We start from the raw sequence: 6,000 nt of genomic DNA, 5'->3' as shown, positions 1-6,000 counted from the left end.
GGAGCGCAGATACAACATTGTTTTGAGCTTGCATATCTTGATCATGAGGCAGTTTGGACGAGATTGCCTTAACAACCAAGCCAGTATTACGTAGGAACGTGCTTTTGGCACTGTTAGTGGACAGGTACTGACCCACTGCAGCAAGAGCTGACATTGCGGTTATAGTTGCCTCGCCACCTTCAGAAGGTGGCGGTTCCACCATTTTTTCCATAGCTCGCTGAAAAGTTGAGGTTTTACATTAGTAGTACCAGAACAGAAGATATTAAGGAGGCAGCAAAACCAAACAAAATAGCTTTGGTCTATATACAGAACTTATTCTGGTGAACCCATGTAAAATAATAGTTGTATTTTATTGCAAAGTACGCAATAAAACCAGGTCAAACATATGACCATGTACCACCGCTAATGTATTGTCTATTTTGTTCACATTGTATTGAGGGCTAAGGATAAAGAGACGAAGTTTATAATACGGTAAGCATAGTATTACATCATTCATATCACAAAACAACTGAGAACAGACAAACAGGCAATTGTAACGTTGTGTGGGCAAGTCCAGCACGGAACTAGATTACAGGTCAAGATCAAAGGAACATCACTCCTCTCTTTTAAACCTTGTAAGGTGCAATGATACGCTAAGACAATTGTGTATAAAATTGAAAAGAGTAATAGACATTGGCTGCAAACCATGCAGGTCAAGGCACAAGTCAGAGTAAGTAGTAGTTAAAAGGCATGAGGATAAGGACTTACAACAGCGGCTTTGACTGGTCTAGTCATGCCCTTCTTCTTGCTGGTGTGACAGTCCTTGAAGATTTCCACAGCATTTGGTTCAGGTACTTTTTGGTCCTTGCGGGCTTTCCTCTGCATTTGGAACAAGTCAATATAGATCTGATAATATGGTACAGCGAAAAGAGTGAAACGGCAGCTAATTACAAGAGCCTCGCAGTGTGCGATATAGCTACGAGATACTGTCGTCTGTTGGAATTTCACTTTCGTACAGTTGGCCTTGTTCTTTGAACAGTTCACCTACAAGAGATAGATTTGTGTGGCACATGCGTAAATAGGACTTCAACATGTGATCTGATCACATATATATAATGTACCTGATACTTCGGATCGGACCAGTGTTTAACGAGGCCTCTCGAGTCTTCATCAGATATATTTTCCACTGGAGATGTTTGGGCAAGTTCACTGTTAGCCTTGCCTTCAAAGTGAGTTTTCCGCAAGTTATACCGATACTATCGCAGAGCAGACTTGAAAACATGGGTGCAAGCTTGTCTGGTTGCATCATCTTGGCTATTCAACTTGAACCACATCTGTTGAAAATTATGGGAGTCTCATTATCAGCAACCTAGAAAGTATTGGACAGAGCAAGACTATATTACTAGTTTCCATACATAACCATACTTACAGATAAATGGTCGAGGAAGGTGTTGAACTGGGTTTCGTCTTTGTCATTCCTGTACTGAATCCATGTTGGGAGGATACGTACATGACACCTAACAGCAATCGCTGCCTCTGATACTAACTTGGCTGACTCTGTAGCATCACGTGGCCTTTTTAAACCTGCCTCAAAATGGATCTCCATTCTTCCTCCTCTAGATTTAGTTAACCTATCGAGCATTATCCCTAATGTTTGTTTCCTCTTGCGCCTAGGTGCTAGTCCAACAACAAACATAGGAAGTATTAGTGTACATCAGACTGTGAGACTACATATAAAGAAGCATGCAACTGTAACTTGACTCCAGCAACTACCTTCTTGCTGTTGAAGCTCACAAAGTTCATCTGATCTTGCGAACTCATCTTGTGTCAAGAGTGCTTCAAAAGTAGTGTCAGGTGGCAAGGGAGCTTGAGAACGTGCTACTAGCTGAGTTGACCAATGAGTAAATCGTGCAGCTGGTGGTACTGTGGAAGGTGTTGCAACAACTAGGGTTGTCTCTGCTTGTTTGGTGGCAGCTATTTGTTTCTGTTTGGCTTGTTCTGCAGCTCGTGTAGCACGGGATACCCTATCGGTACAATTTTCCGCTGGACTTTGACCTTCTATTGCACCATCAGTACCAGCAGAATCTGCAGGATTGTTCCGCCTCCCTTTCCCTGTCGTTCTGTCTTGCTTCCTCTTTCTCTGTGCCATGTTGAGTCAAGCCGACAAGAAAAACAAATAAAAATTTAGTTCTTCAGAACAAATGTACTTTGATGTAAGAACATGGTGTGATAGACATATATTGTATGTTCTAGAAACAGGAACACGTGTCTTAGTCACAAGTATAATGTGTAAAGTAAGCAGATGAAATTCAACAAAATTAGAAGCAATACAAGCTAGAAATCATACATAACATGCAACCACATATAACAGTGCCAAGTTAGAGGGAGCACCTGTGATAGTGCACTAGGGGAGACGTGCTCATCACCAACACAACTACGTTGAGTGTCTGTGCATGTGTTGTCTTGGAAATCATCTTGGGGGGATGGAGGAGTAGAATCTGTAGAGGCCCTCCATTTGGAAGGAGCACCTTCATCCGCTGCCTTGCTAACTTCCTTCCGCTTTATTGATTTTGAATTGTCAAGTAAAACCGACAAGAAAAAGCAACAAAATTCACTCTTCAGAACTCATTCGTGCATGATACTGACAATCATTACTTTGATGTAAGGCAAACACATGATTCCAGGATGGAATAATACGAAAAATAGGACGGCATGGCATATTCACAACTGTTTGTGTAAACTAAGCAGAAACCATTTCACCAAATAAGAAGTAATGCAAGCTAGACACCACGTGAAAGATGCAACCAATATGACTCTGCCAAGTTAAAAGTGTCCCATCATAAATGGCATTTCAACAAATTAGAAGCAGCGCATGCTATAAATCATATCAAAGATGCAACTAATATCACACTGCATATACTGAAGGTGTCTCGTCATATTGATTTATACAGGATACAAAAAAATAGTTTTATGTGAGGACATGCTTAATAGACAGATGTACTATGTACTAAATACAGGAAGACATGTCACATTAACAGGTATAATGTATAAGCTAAGCATAATAGCACATGCAGTTTAACCAGATTGGAAAAATTACAATCTAGACACCATATGCAACATGCAACCACATATCACGCTGCCAAGTTAGAGCAAGCACCTGCGATGCTAGTGTAGGGGAAATGTGGTAATCAACTACAGAGCTACGTTCAGTATCTTCATCTAGCCTTGCTGTTTCTTGAGAATCATGTCGGGAGGCTGACGCTACATTCTTTAAATGAGGAGTAATCCACTTGCCTGACTGCCTCATCATAAGTGATTGATGAGGGATACACAAGAACATTAGTTTGATGTAAGAACATGGTTAATACACAGAGGTACTAGTATGTACCAAAAACAGAAAGGCATGTCATATTCAAAGGTATAATGTGTAAGCTAAGCAGATGCAATTTAACCAAATTGGAAGCAATACAAGCTAGACATCCGGCTGGAGTGGTGAGCATGATCATCTAGGACCTGAGAGCCTGGTGGGAGGCGGGCTGCTTCGCCACCATCGCGGCTTTTTAGTTGGCTTCCAGGTGATGCCTCTCTTTGCTGGGCTTGTCACTGGCTCGGCCAGTGACCTGACTAGCTATTTGTCTTCTGGTGCTCACGGGATGGTGGTTCATGTAAAAAATATCTTTCCTTATCTTAATAAAGACCGACTTCGGCCTTTCGAATACAAGCTAGACAACATATGGAACATGCAACCACATATGACACCGCGAAGTTAAAGCAAGCACCTGGGATGGTGGTTCATTGCGAGCGAGGTCATCAACTTCAGAGCTACGTTTACCGTCTCCATCTGCTGACACTGCACCTATTATAAGGCTGAAACGTGTCTGGCCTATCCGCGTACGACGCTGGAGCAACTTCTCTCTTTTCTTTTTTGCTTCTCTCATAGCAGAACTAGTCTGAAATACCCTTGCATAAAAACACAATAGTGAGAGTATGGGTGAAGTGTATGCAGAACTAGTGCACTGTAAAAGTAGCAGATAGCAGGTGACTCAAAAATAAATGACAGGAGACATATGATAGCTCTACAACATTGCATGGCAAACAAAATTAGATTCTACTCCCTATGATTTTGTAATATATGAGCACAGGAAATGCAGGTACTCCTCCAGCACACTACCACATGTGGTCATATCAAGATAACAGTCGACTGAAAATAAATAGGTCAGTCGATTTTTTTAATGAACCGTCCGATCTATAAGGAACGGGCAGATGGCCTTTGTCTACCTGCCGCTAGTCCTTGTTGACGATCTTTCTTGAACCGCCAGCGACCACCGGCCCAGACCCCTACCTCCGCCGCCCCGCCTTCCCCTCGACCTCACACCACCGCCGTGCTTGGCAGCGCCCCCAGGCCATCCCTTTAATCCCGGCCAACCTCCAGATCGGGCGCCAATAGGTCTAGGCCCCACACGCCCTTAAGATAAACACAGAGGCGCTGCTTCCCCGGCGTAATAGGCGGACTAGCGCCTGTTACGCCGGGGAATGCTTCCATTAATTGGGAATCAACTGGCCAGGAATTGAAATTCAGGGGGGGCGACGGACCTCTAGCTAAGGTGAAATAGTATATGAGGAGAAACCTTGTGCATCGCAAGTTACTAGGAACATCTAGTATCAAGAAGAAGCGGTCAACAAGTGTCTTCTGTGGGATGAATACCGTGCAAGCAGACACGTAAGATTTGCATGAATAAGGGAAGAGGAGTACCATTTTCGGTTGCCGGTGTGGTCTCCTCCACATGTCATGCCAATCTTCTTCTTTTTGCTGGGGAAACCGATGTTCTGGACGAGGGTGCAGGCTTGGACGAACCCATGGCCAAATTGTTGACTGTGTTGCCATCGCCGTATGTCAGCGGAGGGGAAGCAGATCCGAGGCAGCGAAGGACGACGTAGCAGGAACAGCTCCGGTGTGGTGGAGGGTGGCGAAGTTAGAGCGGCAGTGATGAGGCGCAGGACAGCGTGGTTGAACTGGCTCGGGTACGGACGGCTCGGCCTCTGCTTCAACTACTAGCCGTGGAGGGCGTTGCGGTTGAGGTTGTGGTGGACGACGACGTCGGGGTATCGGCTCTGGCGTGATGGAGGAGGGCGGCGGTTGATCGGTGGAATGGGGTGGCGGAAGGAGGACGCCGGGGTTTCGCGGCTGGTGGAGAGGTAGTTTTTGCACCCACGGAGTACGAATGGGGAATCGGACGGGTGGGCGGGGGGAGGGGGAGAACCATGTTTCGGTCTGGGACGCGCTTGTTTTTGGCTTTTTTGAACAGAAGATGGGCCACGCTTGTTTGAAATTTGGGGCCCCTCTTAAATTTCGGACCTACTGCGGGTCGGGGTGGGATGGTAATCCTAGGTGTCCCAAATAGTGGGTGGGAGCGATTTCGGCCGCGCACATGTGTGCTTAGGCGGCCATTGTGTATGAGTGTTTTTCGGAGGCGGTTGCGTGGCGTCTAGATGAAGCTACAAACCTACCCCGGTTTAGACCTTTGGACGTTGGGCCGGTAGGTTTCACGGGTCGGAGTTATTAGAAAAGTAATTTCCTTGTACTACCAAACATTGGTCTCACGCGGTTTCGGGCGAGTGGAGGCTCTTTTGGCGCTTCGTTTGAAATTTTGAAACACAAGCATTCACGTTTAGAGTACTATTCAACTTTGAGCATTGACCTAAATAGACAACGTTAAATTTGACCTTGTATGTTTGAAAACCTCATTAAATTATCCGCTTCTTTTTGAAATTTTGACACATGAAAATCCTATAACTACGATTATTTTGGAATGGAGGAGCTAAATTAGAATCTATTTTGTACACGACTACATATGCTATTATGTACAAAATCAGAGCAAAGATTGGTGCCCCCATAATTTAGGTATGATTTACAGATGCCATGATATCAAATTCAAATAATTGAATGGACTTCATGTTGAATTCGATTTTTTAAACCACCTTAAGTTGAATTCAAATGTATGCTAGTTCTTAGGTAGCTAT

Source organism: Aegilops tauschii, chromosome 4, assembly GCF_002575655.3.
Source record: "Aegilops tauschii subsp. strangulata cultivar AL8/78 chromosome 4, Aet v6.0, whole genome shotgun sequence".
Lineage (NCBI taxonomy): Eukaryota > Viridiplantae > Streptophyta > Magnoliopsida > Poales > Poaceae > Aegilops > Aegilops tauschii.
The sequence above is the reverse complement of the archived record's forward strand: the minus strand, read 5'-3'. Positions refer to the sequence as shown.